Source organism: Mustela putorius, unplaced genomic scaffold (genome assembly GCF_011764305.1).
Source record: "Mustela putorius furo isolate JIRA1106 unplaced genomic scaffold, ASM1176430v1.1 tig00537339_pilon_pilon_pilon, whole genome shotgun sequence".
Taxonomy (NCBI): domain Eukaryota; kingdom Metazoa; phylum Chordata; class Mammalia; order Carnivora; family Mustelidae; genus Mustela; species Mustela putorius.
The window spans coordinates 461,338-477,671 of NW_025422461.1; the positions used below are offsets into that span (position 1 = coordinate 461,338).

The 16,334-nt window shown below is 46.0% G+C and overlaps 1 pseudogene; it reads right to left on the minus strand.

The window, feature by feature from the left end:
- Window positions 1–584: 584 nt before the first annotated feature.
- LOC123390386 lies at window positions 585–15,744 on the minus strand (annotated as a pseudogene).
- Between the last annotated feature and the right edge of the window lie 590 nt (window positions 15,745–16,334).

Sequence of the window (16,334 nt, forward strand, 5' to 3'; positions counted from 1 at the left end):
TGTGGCAAGCTTTTGGGTGGACTGTGATGTGAGTAATCCACCAAGTTGGGGATGTGATAGAGCATCCAGTTTGGGGTGTGATGGAACACCAGGTTTGGAGGACAAGTGGCTCAAATATCATGTTTCACAATGCCAGCTTTGGGCTGGGATGGGGTGCTAGGATTCAGAAGTGGGACTTGTGTCTTGGCAGTCATGGGTAATAGGGTACCAGGATTCTGGTGTGATGGGCACGCTGGGCTTCAGAAGCACTAGTGGCACCAGAGTTTTGAGGGCCAAAGGTAGGCAGTTTTTGTTCTGAGAGTTGCTGAACCAAAGTGCCGGAATCCTGTTTTTGTAGGATTTGGGGATTTGGGGTTTTTTCTCTGTCTGGGGTGGAGAGAGGTACTTAGTTGTCCTGACCCAGGTGGCTCCAACTCCTTGGAACTTGACATAATTTCTGTAGAGGCAGGAGCCATTGGGGATACGTAGGACCCTTGGTTTCACAAGCCCTAATTTTGGGAGAGACCTTGGGTAACAAGGCTGACGGGGCTGTGCCTGTTCCCGACGAGCCACGTCTTGCTGGCGGATGAAGGCACTAATGGTGCCTAGTACAGCTGCAGTGGAAATCTGTGATCCTGACCTTCCACTTGCCAATCCTTGGGCTGCACCATGACCAGTGAAGTCAGAGGTGTGACAACATTGTTTTCAAGGGGACAGCTTGAGGACTTCGGTGGCCAGCAGGCGGCGAGCAGACTTTGGAAGCATCCCTCAGCAACTCTCCACTGGTGGTGTAGGCCCAGAGGCAGCAGGTGAAGTGGGCTACGTTGTAGGCCCACTCCCATGGGGACACCAGAGTCTTCTGGCTCTGCTGGTCGGCTGGCACCCACTGATGGCAGGCTACAAGAAGCTGACTCTTGGGGGCCACAGGCTGCCAGGTGGATGCCAAGTTCCTGCTTTCCTACCTGCCTGCCTGTGCCTTGTCCACTGCCCACCCCAGTTCTGAGGAGCCACGAAAATAATGGGGGGAAAAGGTCCAAGGGGCGGCCCCAACCAAGCCTCCCAGAGGGGGGGAGGCTCTCTCCCTTCAGAAATGCACGTCCTGCCAGCGGAGGAATGGAGATGTCCTCATGAGAGGCCCTTTCAGCTTGTAGGGCTGGCATCAGTGCCCTCCCAATACGTTGCAACCAGCCTTCTCCGCTGGTTCTCCAGGGGCAGGTGACACAGCAATGGGAAGTCAGCCTCATCACCCTGAAGGCCAAACTAAAAAGGGACACCCTGTGCCCAGTGCCTGACAGATGTTGGAGGAGGATCACCCTAGGGGTCATCACACTGGCTATGGGGCTCCGCATCTGTCAGGAAAGAATGATGAGACGGATCCTCCTCACACTGCATCCCTGACCAGTCTTCTGATTGCTGTGGTTTAGCAATGCTATGCTGGTAGCAGAGCTGCACTGATGTTTGGTCCCTATTGGGAAGCAGACCGTGAGACTCATCTTTTCCTAGTTATTTCTCTATCCCCATTGCAGACACCTTAGACACCTCACGCAACCTCTCAGGCTCATCAGTTCTCATCTTTGCTCGGCTGGCTGTTTCTAGTTCTGCTGCTTATCCTTCACCAACACTCCTGCCCCCCACACGGGTTCCCTGAGATCTGACAGTGGGGCCCACATGTCCTTGGCGTTTATCACTCCCTGTCTCAGACTACGATTTGCCTGTTTCCTGGGGGGGATATCTAATTTCTCTAGTCAGACAGGCATTCTCCCCAATGATAGCCAAACCCCACCTCCATGCTATAGGGGAAGGAAGGGCTGAGTTTTACCCAGAGGTGGCGGGTCGGGGAGACTTCAGTACTTCTCTGAGGACGATTGATCAAAAGCCAGAATCAGGGCAACCGCATATGACAAGGGCTTGAAATACCTACATCAGATTATTGATTTTTAAAAGAAAAGTTTTGGCGCAAATTTTCTGAGTATGTGCTTTAAAAAACGCAGGTTGCCGAAGAGGAATGTGCCCTAAAATACATAGTGCTAAGTTCTTTCAACTAGGAAAGGGGAGGCAGAAGGATGAAGGGACATATTTGTATAAAAGATAATAGTGATGTTTCAGGTATTGTGAAAGGTGAGGGTAGAGATGGGGGAAACAAAGGGAGCATTTTCAAAAAATTCCCCATATCTGGGGCACCTGGCTGGTTCAGGCAGTAGAGCACGGGACTCTTAATCTCAGGGTCATGAGTTCGGGGGCCCATGTTGGGTCATGGGGCCTACCTAAAATAGAAAAATAAATAAATAAATAGATAGATAGATAAAAAAAGGAATTCCCCACAATTACCACATAGCCCATCCATTTTTCAGTGGGTAGGTCTACACTTACGACCACGCAGCTTCCATGTGACCCAGGTAGTCCTTGGTGACTGTGGATATTCTGGATGCTGTGTAAGCTAGATGCTAATCCAAGTCAGAAAAGGTGATGGTTTAGAAGTCGGTCGTTGAATTCGACCGCGGGTTTGGTGTGTCGCGCCACCCAGGAATCACGTTCGTGGCACTTTTGTTTCAGTCTGATTGGGTTGGGATATGGGTGAAATGAAGGAGATGGATGGTGACCGGGAGAGGCTGGGAGGTCTTGCTCAAGACTAGAAAAGTTTACTTCTATATCAAGGTACTGGAGGCCTATAGTGTGGTATGGTTTTTGTTAGACTCTCTGACTCCGGCACTCCGTAAGTCTAGAAATTCTCGGGGTCAAAATGCTACAGGCCCTAGTGGGTCGAGGTGTGTAAGCCTAGAACTGCTAGCCACAATGTAGCTACTTAAATGATAAGCTAGTTAGCATTAGAAGAAAAAGTATGAATAAAACTGTTTGCCTTGACTTGGCCGTAGCATTACACAATTTCTTTGGTGGTGTTCAGTAGCTAACATTTCAAGTGCCCAATAACCACACAAGGGTTATATGCAGAGCAGTGGGCTAACGCCTGTATGGGACACCGCAGAACTTCAGAACTTTTTCCATCATCAAGAGAGTTCTATTAGACAGTGGTGGTCTAGAAGGTGTGAAGCTCCATGCTTTCAGGGTGCTAGGGCCCTATGTGTTCCATGGTCCTACCCCGGACCCCCATGACCCAGGATTCAGTGTTCCAGGACCCTAAAGCTTAAGACCCTTTATGATTCTGGGTCTTTTTATAACTTCCTTTAAGGTGACTTTGCAAGCTCTGGTTCTGGCCCTGCTGTAATCATGGTGTTCTTTTACCTCACCTTCCATTTCTTCTAGGCGCGATCATCATCGCCTCAGTCCCCCCCAGATAACCCAGATCCCCATTCCCCCACCCCCCAAACTTTGCTCTTATTGTGCCCTTTAGGAACAGCAGACCTTCCACTTGCCCTCCGGGACGGGGGGTTTGGGGTTCTTATTCATATCTTCACTGCTCCTTCTCTGGGCAGCCCTTCCTGGAATGCTTACTCTGACCCATGCCCCTCCTCGTACCCAGATAGTCCCTGTCCCAGAGGGGGGGGGGGGGGGGGGGTTTGCGGTTCGCTGTCATATGTAGAATGTGTTTCATTTTCCGGACACTGATAGTGAGCCCGCGGAGAACAGGGCTTTCAATACTTCTCCCCTTTGGCTATCCCTTATCCGTAAACATACCGAGCAATAGGTCTAGGCACATTAGAGAGTTTCAGGGAACAGGGAAATGCAGTGTCCTAGTATTAGGTACCGTTCTTTACAGGGCACTTGTTATGTTTCAGGCACTGTGCAAAATACTAGATGCCATCAGCTCATTTAATCGTCATAGCAACACAATGGACAAATATACTGATATTATAACCCATTTTATCAGTGACCAACACCGAGGCTCACGAGAGGCAGAGTGACTTGCTCAAGGTCACACCAACTAGTCACTGATGAAACCACGGATGCAAATCCACTATTTTGTGGAGGTGTTAAACATTATATGCCTTCCACGTTTAATATTGTTATAGATTTCAGAGACCACAGGGAATACCACTTGTGACCCAACTTTCTCTACATTCTTAATCTACACCTTACACTGATAGAAGATGCGCTTGAATGCTTTCAATGGGTGATCAGAGTCCTCCCTTTTCCTGCCACAGGATGAGCTCAGGGTAGAGGTCGGTCACACATTCTGGAATAGGGAGCTGAAAGTCTTCCTCAAGACTGAATAACGGTTATTTCTCTACAAGGTACTAAGGTGCCTAAATCGTTTGTTTTTTCCATCCTTTTTTTTAAGGATTTAGCCCACTCTCATTCTTGTTTCATTCAACAGTCAGGGACTGAAAACATAGAGCATGATGGGCCCCTTCCTGAGGAATCTCCCACTAACCAGAGACAAAATCTCGTTTTTTTAGAAGTATGGTCATTTAATCTATTGACCGATTTTCCAGCTATCTGGTCTGTTATTGATTTCTAGTCGTTATTCCACATGGGTCTGAGAGCATATATTTACTTGTATGATTCGGTACTCTTTTATGTCACTTTTTTGAAGGTAGGGACGGGGCGTGTTTTACGGCCCACGATGTAGTCTATTTTTGGCAAACATTCCATGTGAGCTTGAGATGGATGTGATATTGGTTGTGCTGATCTGGATGAAGTCTGTACTGTGTGTAGATGTCAATTATTCAACTGATTAATGGTGCTGTCTGTTAAACATCTTGTCCTTACTGATTTTTTGTGCCTGCGGGATCTCTCCATTTGTCGATAGAAGGGAGCCTGACGTCTCTAACTATAACAGTGGTTTCCATCAATCTATGCTCTCTTTGCAGTTCTAACAGTTTTTTGCCTCATTGTCCCTTTTGACTATTCTATTGTTAGGTGCCTTACACATTAAGGATTGCTGTGTGTTCTTCTTGGAGAGCCATTATATAATTATAGTTATATAAGATTTTTTTTTTCAGTCTGAAAGCCAGTCATTCATGGTTTATTAACTGGCCAAACTGCGGAAATATGTGAATGGCAGATACCTTTTAGTTTTGAGAATTGGTCCTTCTAATAAGTCTGTTCTGTATCTTGGTCTTCCCTATTGCCAGCAACCTGCGCCTCCATAAAAATGGGTGATCCCTTTTCTTCGTTCCACTTCATGGAGAAGCATAATTGCAGGGCCCCTGGAAAGTTTTTTGGTTCTTTGAATACTTTACAGTAAGACTTTATAGGTCTTTGTGGAATCAGATCCTCCATGCAAACAATGCCATATTTAAAACCAAGAGATCAACCAGTTTTTTGTGTTATCTGTCAGGGATTTCTTTTGCTTTGTTTTCTTTAAACACAACGCATCTCCTTATCCCTGATACTTACTTTTACTTGCTCTAAAGTCTGTTTCATCTGAAATTAGTATAGCGGCTTCAGCTTTTTGTGATTAGTGTTCAGAACTGGGATATCTTTTTTTTTCCCATACCATGACTTTTAGTCTATCTGTTTCTTTTATTTAAAATGGGTTTTCGATTGTTAGACAACACAGAGTTTGGGTCTGCTTTTGTTTTGTTTGTTGTTTTTTTGGGTGTGTTTTGTTTTAGGTTCCGTATTTCCGTTGTTTTAATCCACACTGATAGGTCTCTGTCATTTGAATAATACGTGTATATTAGACCATTCCTTAAGTGGTTATGAGTGATCTTACTGCTTATAGGATAGAACATTAGTATTTGACTGTTTTTTGTAACTGTTTTCATAGTCTATTGCTAACCTTGATTGATTTTTTTTCTTTTCTTTTCCTACAACAATCCTCCCTTCCCTCTCAATTTGACCCCTGCCGGCCTGCCTTCCTTCTGTGTCTTCCTTTCCTTCTTTTTCCTTTTTTTTTCGTTTTCTTTGGATCTAAAACCTATTTGTTTCTGTCTTCTTTGGTGCTTTAATTGATTTGGTGATCTTAGTATATCATCCTTATCCCATTTTCTCTTGTCTTTGAGCAGAGCCATCTATGGTTTTAATGTTGTTGTTGTTGTTTTTTTTTCTTATTGATTGCCCCCCTAGAGTGTGTAATCTTGGCTTTTCTACAAAACTAATTCCAAGTCCACTTTCAGAAAACACTATACAGCTTCAAGTAACCTCATGGAAGAATATTTCCATTCATTCATCCTTCCTGGCTCTTATTTAACAATTTGCTTGTCATTAATTTCACTTATCTATATAAGCTGTTATGTATCACTGAAAACCACATTTATTTCTATCACTATTTTCACAGCAAACTCTTTTTGTTTTACAAAATCTCTATTAATTAAAAAAGAAAAGAGAGTTTTTTTTTATCCATTAATCTCATTCCTTCCTATTTCCCTAACACTCTTCTTCCTTTCTTGATTAGTAGGGCCCCAGTATATGAACTAAACTCACCATTTTTCCCTTCACTCTCTGAAGAACGTTCTTGTACCAAACATTTACCTGTGCAAAGGCAGGTCTTACTTGGGGCACTATTAAAAAGTCCCTCAATTTTTGTTTGGCCTAATAAAAGTGTCTTCCTCTACACTCATTCACGCTGGAAAAGACTATTTTGCTGTATACAGAATTCTAGGCTGGTAGTTTTTGGGTTTCCTTGTTTTGTTTTGCCTTCTCTTTCAATACGGTAACTTTTCGTTTTCACTCTCTTTTTTGTTGCAATGATTTTTTCTCAAGAGAACGGCCCACCAATTGCTCCATTCCTATTCCTTGTTCCTGTATAAGTAAGGTGATATTTTCCATTGGGCTTTTTTTTTTTTTTTTTTAAAGAAATTTCTCTTTGATTTTCTGTAGTCGGGGGGCATGAGGTGATAGGGGATATGCCTATGTGGAGGATTTTTTTTTTTTTTTTTAATCTTTGCATGGGTGCTCTCTGAGCTTTTCCTAGTGACCTGTGGTTTAAGTGGGCTGTCATTTATTGTGGACTAAAATATGTACCCAGTTAATAATCCTTCAAATATTTCTTGTGTTTTTTTTTTTCTTTCTTCTCCTTCGTCCTCTCTGGTGTTCCCATTCCCACATATGTGAATACTTTTTGTAATTGTATACAGTCCTTGGATATTCTCTTTTTTCTTACTTTTTGTTTTACATTCTTCTGCGGGTTTCCTTCTTTGCTTTTTTCGGTTTGGGAAGTTTCTATTAACATAATCCTCAGGCTTATTGACTGTGTCTTTTTGCCCATGTTCAGCTTGGGATCTCCTAATGAGCCCACCAAAGACATTTTTTTTTTTTTCATTCCTGTTATGGTGTTTTGTTATTTCTATTCTCTAGCATTTACTTTTTTTTTCTTTTCTTTAGGGGGTATCCATCGTCTGCTTGCATTACCTGTCTATTCTTGCATGTTACTCCATGTTATTCATGTGTTTTTCCCATTACAATAGAGCCCTTAGAGCATATGTTAGTATTAGTCAATAGGGCCACTTTTAAATTCCCAGGTCTAATAATTTTCTCTGCCTGTATCAGGTCTGGTTCAAGTCTATGAAATGATGATTGATTCATCTTTTTGGACTGTGTTTTGTTTTTTGTTTTTGGTTTGTTTTCAATTTTAGAAGGCATAGGCTTGTCAACGTTTTTGGTGAAAGCAGACATGATGTATCACGTCAAAAAGATCCTAGGTAAATGAGGCCTTTGGTGGGAGATTCTATGTTGTATATTGCGTAATCCGGCCAGGAAATTAGGTTGTGCTTGCTAGGTGCTTACCAACCAGTTTCATGTGTCCAGAGGCAAAAAAATTTCTTTTAGAATCCTTGTTTTTTTGACTCCTCTATTGTCTTGGGTTGCTTGGGATAGTCTTTCTTAAAGACTCTAAGCTTCCAGTTCCATCAGAGCTATAATCTCCTGTTGGTTATGCAGGAGTGCAGTGCATGTGGTGATATTGTGGTGTGGGGGAAGGAGAAAGCATTTCATAGTTTCCATGCTAAAAAGACTAAGTGGCAACTATGCCCCTGAAATATGACCGGCGCACACAAGTGCTCCTCAGCTTTTTTCCTGACCTTAGTTGGGATGGGTAGGCTAGAAAAGTTTTTGGAGTTGGGTATATCCTTTCCCCTACACTTGAGACTACAAAAGACAGCTTTCAATATTTCCCTTCCTCCCCAGTTTGGTTACACTCTGGTATCGTACAAGTTAGTAGACTTGGGCCCCATGGGCTCATTGGTTCAGAACTTTAAAAAGGCTGTACTTCTGCTCCAGGTCACTTGGACTTTATCATTCTCAAGTCCCAGAGTATTGTTAGTTCAAAATACTGCTTCCCTCCGAAACTTTATGGATTTCAGGCTCTAAACTCAAAATCTCTCTTTGGGCCTATGGCCCCAGTATTCCATTTTTAAGGGTGCTTCTGTGTTAGAAGGGCGACAAATATTTTAAATCTGAGATGGATCCGGGACTTTGTAGTTTCTAAAAACCACTACAATGCCAGTGCAACTGTATTTAATTTTTCTTGGCTTTGAGGTAAGTAAAACAAAATGAGACAAAACAAAACCCTGTGGCCTCTGGAAGGTTCCAGAGTCTAAATTGACTATGGTTTTCCTTTTTATTACTGTTGACTCGGGTTCGGGTTTTATGACACCAGAGTTCTCCAGCTTGAAGGTTCTATGGGCTCTGGGCCCCTTGGTGATCTGAAGTTTTTGTGGGTTAAAGGGTCCTGATGGTTACCAAGCCCCCCCATGTCCAATGTTTTCAATGTTTCCCAGTATTCTGTGGTTTCAGGTCTATGTGGGCTCCTGAATTGTGCAACTGGGGTTGTTTTTTTGCAACGGTACAGGACCCCAAGGGAGGGCTTGGCCTCTAAGATCCCATGGGTCATGGGAGGTAGAGGTCTCTGGTCCCCGGGGACCCACTGTTCCTGTACTCTCTGCTTTCTGAAGCCTTCTAAAAACAAGAACATAACAAGTTCTGGGGGTCTTGCTGCCGGGTCCTTGTTAACCGTGGTTCAGCTTTGTTTTCAATTCATCAATCGGTGCATCAAATTCAAAAAAAACATCACAAGCGTGGTGCCCAAACATTGAGCCAGCCACTTTGTATAACGAACAACGAATTACACCCAACGTTTTTTCTTGATAGGGTGGGAGGCTTTCCTTCTGGGGGCAAAATAATGAATAAAATAGCCCCCTCGTAAATCTGGTACAAAAAAAAAGAAGTGAAACCAACAAAAGAAAGTAGGAAAGGCAGTTCTAAATCACAGGGTCCCCTCTTTATTCTCCGGCCATAGCCACCCTGTTATTTGGTGCCCTTTTTTTCCTTCATAGGAGTCCTAGGCCTTTCTCTCTGCTTCTAGTTAAATTTATTGGGCATCTGTGAGATTGTTGGTGTTTATAGTCCACCCCCTCCTCATACCAGAGCTGTTGTCTCTGGTGTTCAGTCTTGGGGGTTTTTTCAGCCCAGGGCCTGCCCAGAAAATGTTGGAGTGGAACGAGAGGCTGGCTTGTGGCCAACAAGGCTCCAAGGATTCCAGGAATCTCTGTAATGTATTTGTGAGTTCCTGTTTCACTGAGAGCTGACTTGGCAATTTCAGTCCTTTTCGAGGGCCCCCTGGAACAATTGTTGCCTGGGCTCCAGGACAACTGTAAGTATTGTTTTTTATAACCTCCCTTTTATAGAGTGAGGCGCAGGGGCCCAGCTCCATTTGCTTGCTGCCAGGGGGCTGAGAGTTGTTGCAAGGCCTCCCTCTCTCCTTAAGCCTCCTTTCTGCTGTTTGCGGGCCCCGCGCTGGGTAGGGTAGGGGCAGGGAACGGAGGGGGCAGAGGCTGGCCGGTGAGCTGTTTGTTCAGAGGGGTGAGTTTCTTTAGACACAGGTTGCACCAGATGATTCTTGGCGCTGCCAAAGGATTTAGTGGGATTGTGATTGCTGTTGGACACCCCCTTTCCCCCCAATCAATCTTCTAATCTCCCATTCTGCAGAGGGCTTGGGGGCTGGAAAACAGATGTGGAGGGGAAGTGGAGGCGGGATGTCTGGGGGGCCTGGGGGGGCCAGTGTTCCGCTCAGGGCCTAGGGACGGAAGGGCTTTTTTTGATGGGGGTCTGCTGATGTGGTCCTTTGCTGTCTCAGTAGCCTGAAGTAAAAAGCTCTCTGCCTTTGGGACAGGCCAAGCTTACCTTTAAACTCTCCTCTCTTGCTCATTGTTTCAGGAAGGGCGCTCTCTGAATCACAAGCCTGGGGGGGACACATTTATTTCTCCTAGTCTCTTTCAGGGGGAAAAGGATAAGGGAGGGACCATCTGGCATAAGGGAGGGGGGGGGACATCTTTCTCTTTTCCCTGTCTAACTCTTAAGCCTTTGAGTTAATTCACATCGTGCATGTGGAGGCTTCTGTCTCCACATTTCCTCCTGACGCGGCTACCAGCAGTTCTCAAAGAGACCTGGGTTATTCATCCAACCCATACCACACTGCACCCAGGGGGCCCAAGGGCAGAGGGCACCAGCTGTCCTGAGATTTCCTGCTATTTAAAAAAAACTGAACCTGAGCATGTGAGGAGTTTTTCTGTGAAAATTCAAATTCATCCCCTGTTCCCCCCTTATCTCCTCATGGTCCCAGGCTCTTCCTGGTGGGGCATGTCACACCTACACATTGCCTATTAAGCCAGAGCGCTATGCCAACCCATGGTCACCAACCCCTCTCACGTTTCCCATTCTCAGATTCCATGCCACCCTCACTTGGGAGGAAATGTTTCCTTTCCTTCCTAAATGAAGAAAAACGCAAATGGCACCATGGGCCTTGTCCTCTTGGACTGCCCACCACCCAAAACCCTTGCACAGGGTTCAAACACCCATTTTATACACCTCTTTCCTCTCTTAAGGACCAAAACAGTCTTGTCCTGGACCCCATGCCCTCCCCCAGGCTCCATCACCTCCTCCGCCAGTCATGACCTGCTTTCTCTCCAAACCTCTGCCCCCACCAAGAACTCCTCGGGGTTCTTCTTTAGGTATATGGGAAAGTGTTGTGTCTTTTGGTCTTTCCACCTTAACCACCCCCACTTTTAACTAAGACAATCCCCACTGATCCCAATTTTCCCACCTCCAAACTTTAACCATCTTCTCTCCCCTCCCTGTGAAGCATACCAAACGGTAATGGGAATCACCAACTGCAGTGGTCGGTTTCACGTCCAGTTTATTTTCCTCTCCCACAACCACATCACTGGACTGGGCTTCAGCACCCGCCAAACCACTCGACTACCTGGGAATCCTCTTTAGTTGGTTTTCCAAAAAACTCAATAGGTTGTATTTTGATTTTCTTTTTTTTTTTTAATTTACTTTTTTTATTTTTTATAACATATTAAATGTATTATTTAGTTATTAGGACCCAGGGGGCGGGGGAACCAGGTTGTGTGAATCACCAGGTAGGTTAACCACACTTCACAGCATTCCAATCACCATATCATTTCACTCCCTTCCCCAATGTCCATCAAATCCCCACCACCCCTCGTCCTACCCCCACTCCCCCACCGCCTAACCACCCTCCAGTGTTGGCCACCCTCAGTTTGTTGGACATTAAGAGTTCGTTTTTCTCTTATGGTTTTTGTCTCCTCCCGATTTCCCCATCTTGTTTCATTTATTCTTTTTCCTACCCCCTAAACCCCCCCTGTCGCATCTCTACATCTTTCCTCATATCAGGGGAGATCGGTATGAGTAGTGTCTTTGTCTTTCTCCAAATTTGACTTATGTTTCACCCCTAAGGCATAAATACCCTCAAGTTCCATCCACGTCTTCACAAATGGGCCAAGCGAAGATTTCACCAGAGATTTTTCCTTTGATGGGCTGCAATAGTATCCCATTGTGTATATATACCACCACATCTTCTTTTATTCCTCATCAATATTGTTTGATGGGACATGTAGGTTCTTTCCATAGTTTTGGGGCATGGTTGGGCTCCCAATGGGAGTGGATCGGGTGTGTGCTGCACTATAGGCATTCGGGTGCCCGTGCGTGTTTTTTGATTTCTTATCAGACTGCATCCCCCCCCTGATGTTTATTTCACAAACTTGGCGATCCACTGTTTGGGTCCCAAGAAGAAAGAATCTTCTGTCCTGGGGAAAAAGGGAAACTTCCAGGATGGCGAAAACTCTCCTTACTCTCCGACCAGTTCTCTGGCCCATTTGATTCAGGTCTCTTTACATGAGTTTTTCCATTTTCTCTAAAAGCAGTGCTTTCCTGATTTTTTTTTTTTTTTTTTTCGGTCATGGCAAAAGCAAAGAGAATGATTTTTATGCTTGTGTAAAACCACAATGGGGGAAAGTGGTGGGGAAGCTCTGGTGACTGCGGATTGTAGAGAGCTCTGAGGCAGAGCAGACTGCTGGCACTGGCTGGCAGCTGGTGGAGCTAGACACCCAAGAGAGCTGAGGAGAGATCAGTGGGTGTGCTGGAATTCTTAGCAGTGTCAGTTGCCATACGTGGATCTGCTGCTTGTTCTGGGCTGGCTTCAACAAAACGTTTCTCGCCTGGGTTCGTCGCTTCCCTAGCTCTTGTACTGTCAGTCCTGAATCTCCATGATTGACCCAGTACCACAATCTTTCTCACTGTCCAATCGTTTCCTGTCCAATGTCCCCGATCTCCACTCCTTTCCCCCTTCACAACTGCAGTATCTGATCACTGTACTTAGTGTATAGACCCATTCCCTGTCTGCCAACGTGCTGAAGATGCTTCCCAACGTATTTTTTGCCCCAAACAATAAAATTGCTATATTTCCCCAATCCCTGCCGTTGTTTGTGTGGCCTTGTTTGGTCCTTTAACAGACAGACCCCTAGCATCCACATGGGTCACTCCAGATACAAACCCTGAGCATCACCCCTGATGTCTTGAAATATTTCCTGTGCCCCTCACTCCCGGTCCCCACATCAACCAACCATCTACCGATTCCTGTGCCTGGTTAATCTGAAGGACTAGATAATATATATCCCAGGCCCACCCCTCCTCTCCATTCCAAGACTAAAAAAACCCAAAAAAATTCAAGACTTCTTTCTCTTTGGTTCTGCGGCTTCCTTCTTTTGCGGCCAATTTTGCATCTTTGCAGCAGGGCAGACTGCTCAGTCAGGTCTTCCTAGAACTCAAAAAAAAAAAATCCCCATAATGTCAGTCCCTTTCATGGCTCCCATGTCGTCAACCTTCAAAGACTTATTCCATGTTTCCTCGTCACACCCCTGCAAGAACCAAGCACTCTGTAGCCTTCGGTTCTCACCTCTTACATTTCCCTTGGTCTCCCAAATGAATGCCTCCAGGAACTCCAGTGAGTCTACGTGATCTCAGGACTACTCCCTAAACACCCCCTGGATATTTCCAGCCTTCATTCCCGTATCCTGCTGAGGTTGCTAGGCCATCGGTTGGCTAGAATGTCGTTTCCCATTTTTCACAGTCCCACTCTCCCAACTTGGCATCCATTTTTGCATTCTGTTCATTTTTTCAAAAAACCAGGTCAGTTTTCACTTCTTGCCAGGGGTGCCCTTACCTGACCACCTGCTTCTATCTTCCCTCATGATGGCATCCGTTCCCAGCTTGTGTGTCATTGACAGGAACGTTTTCATCGTGTGTGTGTGTGGTGTGTGTGTGTGTGTTTGTGTAGGTGGTGTGTGTGGTTGTTTCAACCAGTAGACAGTGAATAGGATCCGCCTTTTCTCCCTCGTGTGATCACTTCAGGGTTCCAGCATCAGCCCCAGCAGTGGGCATGAAGCAGATTAGGTACCCAGGAGTCCCAACTGAGTGAAATGAAGGGTGTGTGAATGCATGGAATGTGACAGAAGTGCAGGACTTTGAAAGATGGGCAACCTCAAGCAGGAAATGGTGGATGGTCGCCCGAGGTCAGTGACGTGGGGATTCTTTGGTCCTAGCGGATGCAGGAGTCAGGGCACACTACAGTAAATGGGGAGTATCTGGTCTTGCTATTTAGTGCCTAATTCCATCTGTTCTGATTTATGTTTCTGTCTCCCGGCAATGGTCAAAAAGGTAAAGAATGAGATGCAGACAAATACACTCAATTAACACACCCACAGGATAGAACATGCAGGTTAAGGCCCTGCTGCACACTACTCTGGCAGGGCCACCCTCAGCTCTTATTTGGAGATGGAGACTTATTTTACTCCCCCTCCGCAAACGGCTGTACCAATACCTCTGTGCCTCTGAACCAACCCTGTTCCCTACATCTCTCTGCATTGGGCTATTCCCTTCACCCCATCAACGACCCTGGCTTTTCAGAGGTAGAGTTCTCTTCATATTTTTTTTTTCCCAGGCTAAATTTAAAGGCCAACTCCTTTAGGAAGCTTTCCTGGGAACCCTCCTTCAGTGGTATCTGTGCATAACCCATTTACAGATTTAATATGCAGCATTTCGAACCGTTTATAGAACCGTTTATGACTGCCACGAGGTGCTATGTATGGAGGGGCTATTTAGGGGCTAGGATGCTTTCCCAAAGGAAGACTAGGGGTTGTTGAGGTCAAAACTTTTCATTCTGAGCTCCCAGAATCAGTGAGGACAGGACTGGGTATAGATTAGCTCTGGCTTGGTTGGTGATGATATCCCACATATGAATGAATGAGTAAATATGTGGCAGGGGGAGAGTGTTACCAAAAAGCACTATATTAGCCTATGAGCAGTACGGGAAAATTGTCAATGCGGCTGGGCTCATCAGAGAGGTAGCAATTTGAGCAAGATCTTCAAGGACAAGGACCAAATGGAGAAAGGAGGGCGAAGACATTCCAGGGCAAGCAGAGAGTATGAGCAAATACTCAGGCAAACAAATGAGTGGCAAATTGCAGGTTTTTTTTAAAGAAAGGCATGTGGCGGTGGTGTGGTGTGTGGGGCAAGCTGGAGTTCGGGTGGTCTTGTGCTGCAGGTGGTGAGAGATAGGCAAAGAAAGGAAGGCTGGTACCGACCAGACATCTCGGGCAGCCATGCAATCGTTTGTCAAGACCATAGGGTCTTGGATCCATGCTGGAACCTCCTGGCAGAGCATGAGATTTCTGCATTACTTCTTTCTGAATGAATGTGTGGGAGCTCAGAATTAAGGGCTACCTGTTGGAGGGCAGATGGCTCAGTTTGAGGCAAAAAGAATTTTTTTAAAACTTAGACGACGGCATGTTTGAAAGTTGTGAGGGCAACATGAGAATTATGAAGAGCTGCAGAAAGTGTGGAGAGCCCCATGAGTGGGAGAGACTCCTTTACTGGCCAATGGTTCACTTTCGACAATGGAAGGACTGATGTGTTGAAAAGAGTGGGCTATAACCTTTACTTTCAAACCAAGAGTGGGATTTCATTTCAGGGTGCCTGGGTGCGCTCAGGGGGGTTAAGCATCTGCCTTCGGCTCAGGTCAGAATGGTAGGGTCCTGGGATGGAGCCCTGTGTTGGGCTACCCCTGCTCACAGTGGGGAGTCTGCTTTCTCCCTCTACTTCTGCTTCTGCTGCTTACCAATCTGCACGCCCCCCCAACCCACTCCTCGCTCATTCAGCTCTCTCTCACTCTCCCGCTCTCCACGGGTCGCTCTCATCTTCTCAAAATGAAGTGGAGTCTTAAGAAAAAAAAAAAAAAAGCAACGGGTTCATTTTGGAGTTTGATTCACATTATGCAGTTCTGAAGTCCCCAAACACTTAGAGGAAGCGCATGTGCTCCTGTGGTGTCAAGTCATGTGTCCCTATACATCATTCTGTCTGTGTTCACTTGTACCTCACATGATCTCTAGGGAAAATTCAGATGAGCAATTTGCAGAAGGCCGATTACTGGCCAGGCCCCTGTCTGACTCCAGAGCCAGACTCTTTCCATTCCAATTAATTTCCATTTCCATTCCCCCTCACCTGCACATCTCCAGCGATGCCCTCCATGACTACCTCCATGTGCTGGACCACAAAGTGGGCCATGGGTGGCCTGAACTGGAAAAGGCTAGAAGACTGGTCTTGCAGTGCTGGGCAGAGAAGGTGATGATTATCAGACACAGGTCTCTCCTCCCCCTCTCAATCCTGGTAGATGGGGACGAGTCAGCCTCACCTGTATGGTGTGGTAAGGATTGAGAGGGGTGGCATGGAGGGCTCACCAGGCAGAAAAGGGATGACAGTCAAAAGGGGCAATATCTGAAGCATGGGGGGAAAAGCAAACCCTGCACCACACCGCCTGCTACTCATGCTTCTTACAGCCCCGTTTTCCACTTGTCCCCCAGTGCTATAATCCTCTCCAAAATCCCACAGCTAGCTCCTCCTGCTCTGCCTCTTCCAGCCCAGGCCAGGCTGACCCCCACCCAGACCCCCCCCCCACAGCTCCCAGGCTCTAGAAGTCTGACCCCTCACCCACAACCTTGCCCTGGCTCACTTGCCATTCGGCCCTGGGCCCAGTCTCTGGAGGCGTGTCTGTCTCCACCTAGACCAGAGACCTGGTTCTCTCCTCCCCACAGAGGCTGTGTGGTGTGTGCTGTGGCGAGAGGACAAACACGGGAAACGGGGCCTAGGTCCCCTCC